The sequence below is a fragment of the Chlorocebus sabaeus genome, chromosome 12 (assembly GCF_047675955.1).
Source record: "Chlorocebus sabaeus isolate Y175 chromosome 12, mChlSab1.0.hap1, whole genome shotgun sequence".
In the NCBI taxonomy this organism is placed as follows: Eukaryota; Metazoa; Chordata; class Mammalia; order Primates; family Cercopithecidae; genus Chlorocebus; species Chlorocebus sabaeus.
In genome coordinates, this window is record NC_132915.1 from 802,385 (window position 1) to 819,035 (window position 16,651).

Here is a 16,651-nt window from a genome sequence, read left to right on the forward strand (position 1 = left end):
CTTAGCCTGTGAATCCTCAGACATACCAGCTGTCTCAGCAGAGCAGTGGAGTTCTGACAGCTCCGTCTAAAGCACCTGTGCCCACCTCTTCCGGGAGAGAGCACAGCAACATTCCGCACAGCAAACCAGAGCAGCCCGCTCACACATGAAGGCCTGCTTCCTGCCATTCTCTGTCCTACAAACGTATTAGAAAGCCCTAGTAGGGTAGAAAACAGCTCTTCTGAGAGCCATACTGCAGAAGCATGGCCAATGCAGTTACAGACAGTATGCATATGACACTTTGCAGAGTCGCATTATAATGTTTATTTCTTAGTGTACTTTTAAAACCTTGAAGATGTCCAACTACAAATTCTAGTATTCCTAAGTATGCCTTGAACCTGAAAAAGTTCAGGATTAAAAAAAAAAAAGAGAGAGGGAGAGGGGAGAGGGAGGGAGAGGGAGGAGAGAGGGAGGGAGAGGGAGAGGGAGGGAGAGGAGGGAGGGGAGAGGGAGAGGGAAGGGAGGGAGAGGAGGGAGAGGGAGGAGGAGAGGGGAGAGGGAGAGGAGGGAGAGGGAGGGAGGAGAGGGAGAGGGAGAGGGAGAGGGAGAGGAGGGAGAGGGAGAGGGAGAGGAGGGAGAGGGAGAGGAGAGGAGAGGAGGAGAGGGAGGGAGGGAGGGAGAGAGGAGAGAGGGAGAGGAGAGGAGGGAGAGGGAGAGGGAGGAGAGGAGAGGGAGAGGGAGGGAGAGGGAGAGGGAGAGGGAGGGAGAGGGAGAGGAGGGAGAGGGAGGAGGGAGGAGAGGAGGGGAGAGGAGGGAGGAGGAGAGGAGGGAGAGGAGGGAGGAGGGAGAGGGAGAGGAGAGGGAGGAGAGGAGGGAGGAGAGGGAGAGGGAGAGGGAGGAGGAGGGAGGGAGAGAGGGGAGAGGAGGAGGGAGAGGGGAGGGGGAGGGGAGAGGGAGGGAGGGAGGAGGGGGGGGGAGGGAGGAGGGAGGAGGGAGGGAGGGGGAGGGAGAGGTGTAAGGCAAGCATCCAGAACAGGGGGGTAGAGACAGACTTTCTGCAAGGATGGAAAGGTTCTGGCTCTATCTGGCCATCCAATGCTGTAGGCACCAGCTAGCTACATGTGGCTTCTGAACACGTGCAATATGGCTAATGCACCTGAGGAAGCGAATTTTGAATTTTATTTAATTTTAATTAATGTGAATTTAAATAATCAAATGTACCTACTGACTATAGCATTGGTCAGCACAGATCTAGAACCTTGGGTTAATAACTTGTGCTAACTCACAAAGGGTGATATGCAGATGAGTGAGCTAAGCAAACAGTCCAAAAGGAAAACACACACACACACCAGCACCATGTTAATATTCTCCTGTAATGCATGCAGTTCACCTTGATGAAGCTGTGGTGCTAGCTTGACCTCAACCTGTCTTAGTCAGCTCAGGCTGCCATAACAAAATATCACATACGTGGTGGCTTAAATAACAGAAATGTATTTTCTCACAATTCTGGAGGCTGAAAAGTCCATGATCAAGGTCCTGGCCTATTAGGTCCTGGTGAGAGCCCTCTTCCTGACTTGTATGTAGCAACTACCTGTGTCCTCACACGACCTCTTCTTTGTGCTCATGTTGGGAGAGATCTCTCTCTCTCTACTTCTTCTTTTTTTTTTTTTTTTTTTTTGAGACGGAGTCTTGCTCTGTAGCCCGGGCTGGACTGCAGTGGCCGGATCTCAGCTCACTGCAAGCTCCGCCTCCCGGGTTACGCCATTCTCCTGCCTCAGCCTCCCGAGTAGCTGGGACTACAGGCGCCCGCCACCTCGCCCGGCTAGGTTTTTGTATTTTTAGTAGAGACGGGGTTTCACCGTGTTAGCCAGGATGGTCTCGATCTCCTGACCTCTGATGTCCGCCCGTCTCGGCCTCCCAAAGTGCTGGGATTACAGGCTTGAGCCACCGCGCCCGGCCTTCTCTACTTCTTCTTATAAGGCCACCAATCCTATCGGATTAGGACCCCACCCATATGACTTAGTTTAGCCTCAATCCCTCCCTAAAGGCCCTATCTCCAAATGCAGTCCCATTGGGGGACACAGCTTCAGCTTCAACTTATGAATGGGGGAGGGGTGGACACACTTCAGCCCATAACGCAACCCTTTACTCTTCCTTAACTAGCTTTCTTGTAATGAGTTCCAATATGGAAGGGAAGATATCATCAATAAAAATTTTCTCAGAACGAAAAGACAGGAGTTTCCAGATTGAAAGGGCTGACCAAGTGCCCAAGAAAACGGATGAGGAGAGATCCACATCAGGCACATCATCAAGAAACTGTAAAACACAGGAAGGTAGAAGGAAATTAAACAATGCCTCACAATTCTAAAGGAAAATGATTTTCAATCTGGAATTCTGTATCTAGACAAACTATCAATCAAATGTGACTAGAATAACTTCACATTCAACAGGCAGTGACTAGAAATAATTCACCTCCCATACATTCTGCTTTAGGAAGACACTAAACCATCTGCTCCCACCAAGAGGAGGGAGAAAACCAAGAAAGAAAATACAGTAAAGAGAAGACCCAATATCAAGAAAGGATAGAAGGATGAATGACAGTGAAGGAAAATTCCAGGGCAACTGCAAAAAAGTTTTAAACAGGAAAGGGAGGGGTTCTTTGTATCTGCCCAGTTTTCTTCTCAAAATATAACATTTTTAAAACGCCAAAGAAATTCAAAGAAACCTCTACAACCTCTTTAATTTTTCTTTTAAAAAGGGGGCCAGGAGTGGTGGCTCAGCCTGTAATTCCAGTACTTTGGGAGGTTGAGGCAGGAGATCATTTGAGCCCAGGAGTTCAAGACTAGCTTGGGTTGGCCGGGCGCGTGGCTCAAGCCTGTAATCCAGCACTTTGGGAGGCCGAGACGGGCGGATCACGAGGTCAGGGAGATCAAGACCATCTGGCTAACATGGTGAAACCCCGTCTCTACTAAAAAATACAAAAATCTAGCCGGGCCCGAGGTGGCGGGCGCCTGTAGTCCCAGCTACTCGGGAGGCTGAGGCAGGAGAATGGCTGGAACCTGGAAGGCGGAGCTTGCAGTGAGCTGAGATCCGGCCACTGCACTCCAGCCTGGGCAACAGAGCGAGACTCCGTCTCAAAAAAAAAAAAAAAAAAAAAAAAAAAAAAAAAAAAAAGACTAGCTTGGGCAACATGGGGAAACCCTGTCTCTACTAACAATGAAAAAAAAAAAAAAAAAAAAAAAGGTGAGCGTGGTGGCGTGCACCTGTAATCCCAGCTACTTGGGAGGCTGAGGCACGAGAATCACTTGAACCTGGAAGGCAGAGGTTGCAGTGAGCCGAGATCATGCCACAGTACTCTAGCCTGGGCAACAGAGCAAGACTCCATCTCAAAAAAAAAAAAAAGGAAAACAGAAGAAATAAGGCAGAGGTGAAGGCAAAAGATACGGTCTGTTGTGTCCTTTATAGGTATCACCATATCAACTATGTGCTTCCACAGTTACCAACTTTAGATTACAATATGGTACTTGACAATGCTTGGCTTCAATTCTCCTTACTAGAAAACTAACAAAATTTCAAAAGCAAGTTTAAACAAGAGAAATTCAACTGTCTTTTGATAAATGCTGTCTCTCTTTAATAGAGCACTGAGGATAGCTTTTTACAGTCACTTAATTGCTCTATTATCCATTTAGAGGCCTCCCCAAAAAGCCAACAAAAAAAAATTCAGTAAAGGCAAATGGGATATTTTAACGCAATTACCAATAAACAAGCAAACAAAACAAACCACCGCACATGTACAGCCACGCACAACAATCAGGCCAAAGCCCAGTTACCCAGCGCTTCCAGTGCACCCCTGCATACTCTTAATTTGACAAACATCATATAAGACTTAATTGGAAATCAGAGCAGAGAAAGTAACTTTAGAAATGACTATATGGCCAAAATGATACCTCACCAGATGTCCCACTAAGTGGAAACAAGGAAGAAAAAAAACAGATTAAGACTCGTACAGGTTTTGAATGCTTGTCCTAGCTTGTCTAGATGAAAGACAAGACACAAAAAATGTGCTTCGAATCACTTTAGAATAAAATTATTTCCTTAACTGCAGCATTCTAAAATGTCACACTAATACAATCCTTAAAACAGCAACTATTTTTAGCATCCTTTTATTTTTTAATTGAACAATGCAATTGGATTCCATTAACAGTTAATTTTTCCCAACTTTAATTCTAACAAACTCATTTAAGTTAAATGACCATAAAGACTAAAAGACTTATATTGTATTTCTGCATTCCTACAATTCAAAGGCAACAGGATCAAATGTTTTCAGGCTGTGAAAATACACGCCATACATCAGCTAAAAGTATATTTTATTCCAAAATTAGGAGTGAAAATAAAGCCTGGAAAGAAATGACTTCTCAGCCTTGAATTCGGTGGCATTAATATTAATGACAATCCCACTCTCAAAGGCATGTCTTAGAGTGTTTATGTTATGAAAAACTGGGTCTGGAATGTCATCTTCAGTAAATTTGAAATTGTTTAACCTGAGGTTTTGCTAGCTTTGTAACAGCTGCACTGGTGTTTACAACTGTAATAAGGTCTTGACAGCATGGCACTCCTTCACACATTTGTTAGATCTGGTTGGCACAAACATGTTGTACTGATCAACAAAAATGAGTCTGGTATCTCTCTATAGCTACATGTTTAGTCAGAATAAAGTTTTGTTTTGGATTAACATTGTACCATAAATGCATCAAGGACCTTCAGAAGTTTTACGGTATTGGTTACAGAAGAACAGGACAAAAACTTCCATTCATATACAAACATTTGGAAAACGACTCAGCTTGTGTTTGTGAAATTTGAATTTTGTTTGGGGAAAAGACATGCATATCAAACACACTGTGGATCTGATTTGTTTGCCGGCATTCACTGAGGGTTTCAGGGCACGTTACCAAGCAGAAACTGGCTGGGCAGTATTCAGAGATTACATTGCTCCTAATGCCCCTATTTACACAGTAGAAAGACGCAACTGAAAGCCTGCGAGAGACTTGCTTAAGAATGCTTCAATAGGAAGCTTCAGCCACCCTTGGATATCGAATTATTGGTGCAACCAAAAGAGCACCAGGCAGGAGTTAATTTCCCTGGGTTACAGTCACCAGCCTTGTCATTCAACTCAGTTTCCTTCTCTGTGAACACTCCAAAGAGAAGGTGTTATTTAAGGCAAATGTTTTCTGCTAAAATCAGTTGGATTTGGGTAACCAGAAATACCCGGCTCTTTTGATGACTGAAAAGGTTATCATCACATAACAATGAAGACACATTTAAAAGCTGTACACACACGATTAACCCAAGAAGCTCATCAGCAGTCATCCTCCTCTGGGTAATCTCTGGGGAATTCCTGAATTATGAGCCAAAGCAATTTTTTTTGAAAAAGCTTCATTCTATTTTTCTTTTCTAATTTTTATTTTATTTATTTTTTTAGACGCAGGGTTTCCCTCTGTCACCCAGGCTGGAGTGCAGTGGTATGATCATAGCTCACTGCACCCTCAACCTCCCAGGCTCAAGCGATCCTCCCACTTCAGCCCCTCAAGCAGCTAGGTCTGCAGCTGCATGTCACCGCGGCCGGGTAATTTTTGTATTCTGTGTAGAGACAAGCTTTCGCCATGTTACCCAGGCTCGTCTTGAACTTGTGGGCTCAAGTGATCCGCCCAGCTCTGCCTCCCAAAGTGCTGGGATTACAGGTGCTCGGCCCTATTTTTCTTTTTTTAAAATGCCTATCTTACCTTAGCACATATGGTTATTGTGAGAATCCTATATAATCTACACGAAAATACTTTGGAAAGTACAAAGCACTTTTAATAGGGCCATTACCCAAAGTAATGTTAGAAATAAATTAAGACACCAAAAGAAGTAGTTTAAAAAAAAATGCTTATAAAACCAAAATCAACAGAACAAAAAGCTCTGATTTATAAAGGGTATATAGTATCTTACTGCTCCAGAATAATAATAATCTTTTCTACAGATATGAAACTTAGAAGTCACCAGAGAACCCTGATTAGTGCAGTAATTTCCCAAGTATGACAAATTTGTTCTGATCTGTCCACTTTTTTCTAAGTGTTAGTTTAACAACTGAATGCATTTCAAAATTATTCAAAACTTAGTAAATTCCTTTAGACAAAGGTCATAAATTCGAATGTCCACAACAGATAAGTTAAATGACTAAGCAATTAGACAGGCTTGTGACAACTCAAAAACAGCACTGTCCAAAGAAGACAGCCAGGGCGTATAGGTCAGTGGTAGAGCATCTGACTGCAAAGAAGACAGTCAGGATTTCACTCCTGCCAGTTGCCGCTGGAAGGGAACTCAGACTTGGAGTTGCCCGACTGCCTGTCTCAGTCTGTTTTGTGCTGCTATAGGAGAATAGGTGAGACTCAGTGATTTACAAATAACAGAAACGTACCAGTTCCCAGTTCTGGAGGCTGGGAATCTAAGACTGAGGGGTCACATCACAATGGAAGGCATTACACAGTTGACAGAGCACCAGAGGGCCAAACTCGCTTTTATAACAAACCACTCCCATGATAACAATATTAATCCATTCATGTTCATCAGTAATACCTCAGTAACAAGGTTTTTAAAATAATACGTAGTCATTTCATCATAGCCACGTTGGCCACAAAACAGCATAACCTAAAGTGGTTCTGACCAAGTACCAGAATATTTTCAGACACTTGTCCTATTTTCACCATTTTGCCTCAAAAATAGATAATTTCTTAAAAACTCAAATTATTTTTAAACAACTTCAGCTTTAAACTTAAAAACTTAGTTGTTTTATTTTTAAATGAAACAACTGCTCGTGTGTGTGTGTGTGTGTGTGCACGCACACAATGGCCCAATCTCAGCTCACTGCAACCTCTGCCTCCCGAGTTCAAGCGATTCTCGTACCTCTGCCTCTCAAGTAGCTGGGATTATAGGCACGCACCACCATAACAGGCTAATTATTTTTGTATTTTTATTAGAGACAGGTTTCACCATGTTGGCCAGACTGGTGTCGAACTCCTCACCTCAAGTGATCCACCCACTTTGGCCTCCCAAAGTCCTGGGATTACAGGCAGGAGCCACCTTGCCCAGCTGACCTGCATCCTTGATCACCTGGACTCAATTGATCCACCTGCCTCAGCCTCCCGAAGTGCTGCGATTATAGGCATGAGCCACCACATCCGGCCTAGACTTAAATTATTTTAAAACCAAAAAGACTTAGTACAATTTTAGGCAAACATTAGATGAGTACAGCACACACGTGTAGAACTAAATAAAGATACCGGAAATTCTGATATAATGAAACAAATTTCTAGCTTTTAATACCCTCAAAGGAATGTCACTACCAAAATTCGAGATATTTTTAATGGCAGGCACAGTGCCTGCCTCATGCCTGTAGTCCCAGCTACTCGGGAGGCTCAGGTGGGAGGATCACTTGAGCCCAGGAGGTCAAGACTGCAACGAGTTATGATTGCACTACTGCACTCCAGCCTGGGGGACACAGTGAGATGCATCTCTAACAAAGAAAAAGATACTTGTATTGCACTTTTCTTCCTTACAACTTCAGACTATAACAACACTGATTTTAAGATAAAATCAATCATATTATACCATTTCATATAAAAATATTTGCGTGTTACTCCTAAAACTGGCTGCATAGTTTCAAAAAGTCACCACTAATCAAAATACTTATCATCAAGTAAAACTTTCAGTAGCTTTGACAATTTTTTAGCATAATGACTAAAAAGTCGAATGGTACTAGTCAGAATCAGAAACATAAGATATTCTTTTGGGTGCCAAATACTGCAGAAAATACTACTTCATAAACAAAATGCATGCTGTTACACCACTAATACAGGGTTACTCACTCTTACGGCCTATGATTAGAAATTCCTAGCTAACAGCTTCAAGCAAAAGCAGCAATTCAATATCATTTGTACAAATCTATGTTTTATATAGTGTTTTATGATAACCTTTGCTATGTAGCGGTAGATAGGTGAAGGAATCATTACAATCCATGTTGGACAAGGTCATGTTTGGGTACACCAAATTCAGAAAGCTAGGGCTAAATATAACTGATTCCTTCAGACAAGTGTCTTACCAATCAATTACAATGTATAATCTGCATATATTGTAAATTACCAAATACACACTAAGAATTACAAAATTATACTATATCACCTAGGATGCCTTTGGTTTCTAGTAATTGAAAACCCAACTCTATTCATCAAGATAAGCTAAGCTACGATGTAGTAACTTTTTTCTCATACTGTATGTCCAATATGTTATGTGGGACATACGTGTTTGTGGGGTGGGGCCGGTGTTCTACTCCACAGTCACTCATGGATCTAGCATGACAGGTGCTCAGACATCTCAGCACCTAGCCTCCATAATCACCACCGCAAAAAGGAGAGACAGCTAGGTCAGGAATCTGCTACTAAATGCTTCTACCTGGAAACAACCTGCTTAAAACCTATTGGCTAGAACGATCACAATGTCCTACCTAGCTGCAAATGAACTGGGAAATGTGAGGGAAGATATAAATATTTAGTAAGTATTAAATGTCCCTGCTGCACCAAGCAAAACCAGCTAAAACAATAACAGGAGGCCAGGCATGGTGGCTCACACCTCTCATCACAGCACTTTGGGAGGCCCAAGCAGGAGGACAGCTTGAGGCCAGGAGTTCAAGACCAGCCTAGGCAACATAGCATGACCCTGTGTCTACAATAATAATAATAATTAATTAGCCAGACACTGTGGTGCACACCTGTAGTCCTAGTTACTCAGGTGGCTGAGGTGGGATGATTGCTGGAGCCCAGGAGTTTGAGGCTGCAGTGAGCTATGATCATGCCACTGCACTCCTAGTTGACAGGGCAAGACCCTGTCTCAAAAGAGGAAAAAAAAGGGGGGGTAATTTGTTGGTTCAAGAAACTGGCAAGTCCAAAAACAGAGCAGACTTCACTATTGATCTATCTCTCCATCCTGCTTCCCTCATGATAGCAAAACAGCTTTAGCCATTACAGAAGTCACATCACATCCATACCACCCAAAAATAGAGTACATACTTCTGTTCCAGCATTCCAAGTAAGAGACGGACCTCAGATATATTCAGACTAGACTTGCTTGAGCTTATGCCCAACTCTAACCCATGACTGTGACAAATCAACAAAACAGACTCCTTAAACCCATCAAAGTCCACCGCCAGGAGCTAGAGGTAGGATCAGTGTTCCCCAGAGCCCACACAATCGTGACTACTAAACCCCCAGGAGCTAGAGGTAGGATCATTGCTCCCCAGAGCCCATACAATCGGGACTACTGAACCCCCAGGAGCTAGAGGTAGGATCAGTGTTCCCCAGAGCCCATACAATCGTGACTACTAAACCCCCAGGAGCTAGAGGTAGGATCAGTGCTCCCCAGAGCCCATACAATCGGGACTACTGAAACCCCAGGAGCTAGAGGTAGGATCAGTGTTCCCCAGAGCCCATACAATCGTGACTACTAAACCCCCAGGAGCTAGAGGTAGATCAGTGCTCCCCAGAGCCCACACAATCGTGACTACTAAAAGAAAATTTAGGGTATGTTATGATAGAGAAGGGAGAAAAGGATGCTGGCACTCAACAAACATCAATGCAGTTATATAATAAAAAAGAATAGGCCCTAAAGAAGTTGGTTAAGAGTTGTGGAAACAGGCATATATACGTAAGGCAATAATACGAACTGCAGTGCACAAGTACAGAGGAAAAGTCACTATGCATAACCACAAATGGTCATCAATAAATAAGGAGCTGGCTGGGTGCAGTGGCTCACGCCTGTCATCCCAGCACTTTGGGAGGCCGAGGCGGGCGGATCATGAGGTCAGGAGATCGAGACCATCCTGGCTAACACGGTGAAATCCTGTCTCTACTAAAAATAAAAAAAATTAGCTGGGCGAGGTGGCACGTGCCTGTAGTCCCAGCTACTCGGGAGGCTGAGGCAGGAGAATGGTGTGAACCTGGGAGGCGGAGCTTGTAGTGAGCCAAGATCACACCACTCACTCCAGCCTGGGAGATAGAGCAAGACTCTGTCTCAAAAAAAAAAAAAAAAAAAAAAAAAAATTAGGAGTTAACAAGGAAATCTATTGAGTACTGCAATTGAATGTACAAGCATAATTACAAAAATAGGATTAGGCTAAGTATGAGCCTTATAATGTGATTGCTTTAAATAAACAACCACCACCAACGAAAACAAAATGACAACAAAAAGGAACCAGCCCCATAGGAGGGTCCTGGAAGTCACTAAGGTAAACGGCACCTCCGAAATCTTACAAAAGCAACAAAGGTGGCTGGCAATTCCATACCTTTGAACGGACCCAGGTAAAGAAGGAATCACAGACAAAGTCATAGCACCCCCCCACCTTTTTTTTTCCCCCAGAGATAGGGTCTCACAATTTTGCCCAGGATAGACTTGAACTCACAATCTTCTAGCCTCAGCCTCCCAAATAGTTGGAACTACAGGTGTACAGCACTGCACCAGCCAAATTCATACTGTTTAAATAAAGTCGCCTCTGAATCTGTGTGTGTGTGTGTGTGTGTGTGAGAAAAACCGCAGCCTCAAACTGTCTTATGGGTAGTCACCAAGTAACAGATCTCAGATTCCACTAAAATAGCTAAATGTACATAAAATGTTCATATTATACATAAAATGTTTCTGAATTACAAAAGCGTCATTGGGGCTCTAGAGGAAAATGAAAACACAAGCCCCAGAAATCTGAAAAAAGAAAAACAGGGGTGAAAGATAATGAGAAGTATAGTCACATCTAGTCAGGTCATCTAGGAACCTTCCACTGGATGCCATAAGGCCAACCACAGTTCTAATCCTGTCCTCTTCTCCTCCCCTCCTAATCCCTGACCCCACTTTCCATGACAATCTATACTGTTTCTAATCTGCAAAGGCATGGAAAGGCAGTTTCATCACTTCATAAAAGCCTGACACGCTCTCACACAAACGTGTCTTTTGTCACGTGGAAGTGGGAGTAACCTTAGAATTAACTTTCACAATTCAAGAAAATGAAGAGACTAAATACTCTCACTACTCGTGATTTATTGAGGAATGTCAGAGCAAAGGTGATAAATCAGTCTGGGTCCGGTCAGTAAAAAGAAACCGCATAATAATTTGAATAAAGAAAGTCAACTATAAAGAGTTATTGCTGCTGTTGTCATTTTTTTCTTTTTAGAGAGAGGATCTCACTCTCGCTTAGGCTGGAACGCAATGATATAATCATGGCTCCAAAAAGCCTCGACCCCCTGGGCTCAACGATCCTCCCACATCAGCCTCCGTAGTAGGTGGAACTACAGGCACGCACACACCACCACTCCCAGATAATTTTGTGTTTTCCGTAGAACAGGGGTTTTGCTATGTTGCTCAGGTTTGTCTCAAACTCCCAGTCTCAAGTAATCTTCCCAAGCCCTACGGCCTGCCAAAGTGCTGGGATTACAGGCATAAGTCACCACGTCCAGTCAAGAGCTATTCACTGTAACAGGACTGGAGTAACAAGGTGTTGGCTAGTCAGAAGCAAACAGAATTCTACAAAACAGAGGAATAGCAGATATAAGAAGCCACTGCCCCTAGGGCTGAGGCGGGTGCCCTAAGGAAAAATACCCGCTTCTTCCCAGAAATGGGATCAAGAACTTTTTGGAGGGAGCACAGCCATGGCTCACTGAATAGGAGAGATGTCTCCGTGGGTGCTGCACCAGCACAGCTTGCTAGAAAACCACCTTTGGTAACCTGCCAGAAATCCATCCTCTAGGGCGCCAGGAAAAGGTATTCACAGGGAGCTGTCCCACAGAGACTCAGTTACAAAACTGCTTGAAGGGGATGCTGGGGCACACAGCTGACCACTGGGTGCAGCTGATCACAGCGCACTACAAGAGCCTGTACTGGGGAAGATGCACACCACAGAAGCCGGCGCTGCAGAAGCACCTATGCCAAGGACCCAGCGCTGGAGATGCGCACACGCCTGGGAACAGGCGCTGGAGATGCGCACACGCCTGGGAACAGGCGCTGGAGATGCGCACACGCCTGGGAACAGGCGCTGGGGCGGCACCCAAGCCGGGCAGCCAGCGCTGGGGAAGCGGCACACCCCAGGGAGCTCGCGTTGGCGAATCACACTCACCAGGAGTGGGCGCTTAATTAAAAGCCCGCACGCACTCCGGGAGCTCAGCACTGGAGAAGCGTCACGTGTGTACATGGGAACCAGTGCTGGAGAAAGTGCGTGGGAGCTGGCGTTGGAAAAGGCGCGCGCGCACGTGCACAAGCTCGCTCTGGAGGAGTCACGGCCACGCGCGTGTACGACAGCCTGCACTGGAGAAGTCACATGCACGCGTGCACTGGAGAAACTGAATTTGTAATTTTAAATTTCACTATAAAGAAATATCCACGGCTGGGCACGGTGGCTCAAGCCTGTAATCCCAGCACTTTGGGAGGCCGGGGCAGGCGGATCACGAGGTCAGGAGATGGAGACCATTCTGGCTAACACGGTGAAACCCCGTCTCTACTAAAAATACAAAAAATTATCTGGGCGTGATGGCGGCGCCTGTAGTCCCAGCTACTCGGGAGGCTGAGGCAGGAGAATGGCGTGTGCCCGGGAGGCGGAGCTGGCAGTGAGCAGAGATCGCGCCACTGCCCTCCAGCCTGGGCAACAGGGGGAGACTCTGTCTCAAAAAAAAAAAAAAAAAAAAAGAAATATCCATGAAATGATGACTTTGTGAGTGAATTCTATCAAACATTTAAAGAAAAAAATACCAATCCTTCACAAATTCTGAAAAAATATAGGAGGGAACACTTCCCAACTCATTCTAAGATGCCAGTATTACGATAATACCAAAGCCAAAGACATCGCAAGACAAAATATTACTAATATTACTCATGAACATAATACAAAAATCCTAAACAAAATATTACTAAACCAAATCCAGCAATACGTAAAAAGGGTTATATAACATGACCAAATGGGATTTAGAATGCAAGGTTAGTATAAATACACATATCAGTTAATAAATCATATTGATAAAAGAATAAAACCAGTCATCTCAATAGATGCAGAAAAGCAACATTTCTAACATTTGTTCATAAGAATTCTCAACAGTCTAGTAATAAAAGGAAAATCCTTCAAGCTGATAAAGTGCATTTATGAAAAACTTACAGTTAATATCGTATCTAACAGTAAAAGATTAAATGTTTTCCCCCTAAGATGAGAAATAAGTTAATAATATACACTCCATGTCTATTCAGCAAACTCCTGGAGGGTCGAACCAGGCAAAAAATAAATTAATCAGGCAAAAAAGAAATTAAAGGTATCCACATGGAAAGAAAAGAAGTAAAACTGTCTTTATTGGCATGATACCGTATGTAAAAAATCCTCTGTAATTCACAAAAAACTGGAAGTAATCATCAAGTTCAACAACGAAGGTTGTAAGATACAAGATTAATAAATGAAGTGTATGTTTATATACCAACAACAATCCATAATGAAATTTTAAAAATAATTCGGCTGCTCGGCTGCTCTGTCTATGGAGTAGCCATTCTTTATTCCTTTGCTTTCTTAATAAACTTGCTTTCAGCCGGGTGCCGAAAGCAAGATTACTGGGTTACAAAGATTACAAAGTGCTGGAATTACTCACACCTGTAATCCCAGCACTTTGGGAGGCCAAGGTGGGCGGATCACGAGGATCACGAGGTCAGGAGATTGAGACCAGCCTGGCCAATACGGTGAAACTCTGTCTCTACTAAAAATACAAAAATTAGCAGGCGCTTGTAGCCCCAGCTACTCAGGAAGCTGAGGCAGAAGAATCACTTGAACCTGAGAGGCGGAGATTACAGTGAGCTGAGATCATGCCACTGCACTCCAGCCTGGGCAAACACAGAGGGACTCTGTCTCAAAAAAAAAAAACCAAAAAAAACAACAAAAAAAAAACACTTGCTTTCGCTTTATCTATAAAAAAATTTTAATGAAATTTTAAAAATTCAATTCACAACACCATCAAAAACACTTCAAAATTAATTTACAAAAGGGCAAAATTTGTACACTGAAAATTACTAAATATTGCTGAGAGAAAGATCTCAACAAATGGAAAGAGATTTCATGTTCACGGTGAGATGGCAATTCTCCCCCAAATAGATATGCAAAATTAAATGCAATTCCTAAAAACTCTATCACAGCATGGTTTTTTGAAAAAAATGACAAATTGATACTAAACTTTATATGGAAATGTAAGGAACCCTGAACAGCCAAAAGAATTTTGAAAATGAAGAAAAACATTAGATAACTTATACTACCTGATTTCAAAACTTACTATAAAGCTGCCATAATCGAGACAGTGTGATGCTGATATAAAAGGCATACAGGCCTCTTGCCCTCAGTCCCGTATTAAACTTGAGTTAGAAGATGCCAATCTCAAAATGAAGGAAAAACCATTGCCTGCTAGCCCCTAGTCCAACTTCGGTGGCCAATCTGAATTATCATTTTTTTTTTTTTCCCAGACACGGTCTCAGTCTGTTGCCCAGGGTGGAGTGCAGTGGTGCAATCACAGTTCACTGTGTCCTCGACCTCCTGAACTCAGGTGATCCTCCACCTCAGCCTCGCGACTAGCTGAGACCACAGCCCCACTCACTATGCCCGGCTAATTTCTTAACTTTTTGTAGAGACAGGGCTCTCTCTGTTGCTCGAGCTGGACTCGAACTCCTGGGATCAAGTGATCCTTCCACCTCAGCCTCCCAAAGTGCTGGGATGACAGGCATGAGCCACCATGCTCTGCTTGTTATCTGAATTGTCTTTCCTTCTCCACTTCTGCATTTTTATTAAAACACTGCAAAAATTGAATGTACTTCTCCTGTCTGTATTCTTTCACATTAAGTCAATCACTCAAGATCCATAAACAAGACAGAGAACATACATATCCCAGCCTAAAATAAAACTTTTTAAAATCATTTGGTGCTCATTTCCAGCCTGATTTGAGGCCCTACCACTACCAACTTGGAACTACCACCCATGTGAGCTTCCTCTGGCTCTCTCCATGGCCCAGATAATCAATCCAACTTTCTACTGGACAGGCTGGTCTCCCTGTAGCTGGTTTTCATAAACACGAAATTCGTCTAATTGTTATTGGAACTACTAGCTGAAATATGGAACTGGTTAAAAGTACCATTTATTTTCAAATGTACATGCACAGTTGCACATACATGCAGCAACACATCCTCCACATCCAGCCAATCGATCAAGTTAATGCTTTTTATTAGAGAACAGAACAAAAAATACCAATATAGAGCCTGCTTTTCTTTTCTGAGGTCTTGGTAAATGTTTTTCAAGAAATCAAGAGAAAATACGACTGGATAAAGCAAAAATAAATTCGAATGTATAATATACAAAGTATAACTAGTCCAATTCTCAAGAAGCAAGATCTTTTACTGGGGGTAGTGAGCTGGTGAAAAAGACCTCTGATATATCTAGGACAACAAATTCTTTTTTGATGCAGCCTTTCTTGTGTATGAATAATGTATATGGCTGCTTATTTCCAGGTGACTCTGGTACAGCACATTACATTGAAACATCAATTTAAGTTTAACGTATAAAGTCGCAATGAACATGTTTTCTATCTAAGCTTATGTAATGAATTCATACCAATGAACACATGGTATGAATTCTATCGCTTGTAACAACCCTTGAGGGGAGTAAGAAGAAAACGATCTGTCTGAGGGCATATCACTGACAGTGATTGACAGCCACAAAGAGCTGAAGTTGGGTGGCCCGAAAGTGCTCTGCTCATTTGATAAATGCTAAGTCAAATCACATCACAGTTTAGATGCATTAAACGGGGCACAGGTTAGAATAAAACCAGGTGCCCGGGAGTTTTCCAAGTTTCAGATTAGAACAAAAGTCCAGGCACATAAGGTCTTTGCTAGAAAACTCCTTGGTCTCTTCCCTGAAGATTCTGGTACCCAATTTCCCATGTTATAAAACTCCAAATCTTTTCCCCCATTCGCTGCGCTGGACACGTAAGATTACAGAGGGTTCGTAGTTGTAAACGCACCCACCTAAAAAATTTAAAAGCGCAAAACCAACAAACAGACAGCACCTGAAAAATCTCTCACGGGCTTCGAAGGAGATGTGGCCTGGCGTCCACAAAAAGGGCGAAGGGAAGACACTGGCCCCCGCGAACCCGCCTCCCTCCGGGAAGGAAAGGCGGAGGGCGGGCGGGGAACACCGCGCCCCTCCCGGCGCCCCGGCGACTCGGGCTGGGGGCAGGGGTGCGAGGGCCGGGGAGGACGAGGCCAGCCGTCGAGGGCGACCGGCTCAAATGGGCGAGCTTTTCACGGCTGCCACGGGTCCAAGGCGGAGAAATTCACCTGCGCTCCTCTCCTTCGAAGAGGCCATAACCGCCTGCGCTCAATGAACAAAAACCACCAAAACGCCAATCCCGGCTCCCGCCTCCCCGGGGGCTCCCACCGCGCGACCCCAGCGCCGGCTCCCGCCCCGGCTCGCCCCGCCCCGGCCCCGCCCCACCCCGCGGGCTGGCACCGCCCGCCCCCTTCCGCCTCAGCCTCAGCCCCAGCCCCGGCCTCAGCCCTGCGCCGGCGGGAACCCCTCTCGCCCACCGCGAGG

General features: G+C 44.1%; 1 protein-coding gene across 13 annotated transcripts in view; it reads right to left on the reverse strand.

Moving 5' to 3' along the window:
• Positions 1-16,651, reverse strand: part of FANCC (FA complementation group C) — a 325,195-nt gene that overhangs the window by 201,458 nt on the left and 107,086 nt on the right. For 3 of the 13 annotated variants that reach the window (XM_073021386.1, XM_073021382.1, XM_073021380.1), the window contains exon 1: positions 16,125-16,491. The exons of the other annotated variants lie outside the window; for them this stretch is intronic. The gene's annotated coding sequence lies outside the window, so the exon portion shown is untranslated. Of the gene's footprint in view, positions 1-16,124; positions 16,492-16,651 lie in introns of those variants that run through there. 13 annotated transcript variants of the gene reach the window in all.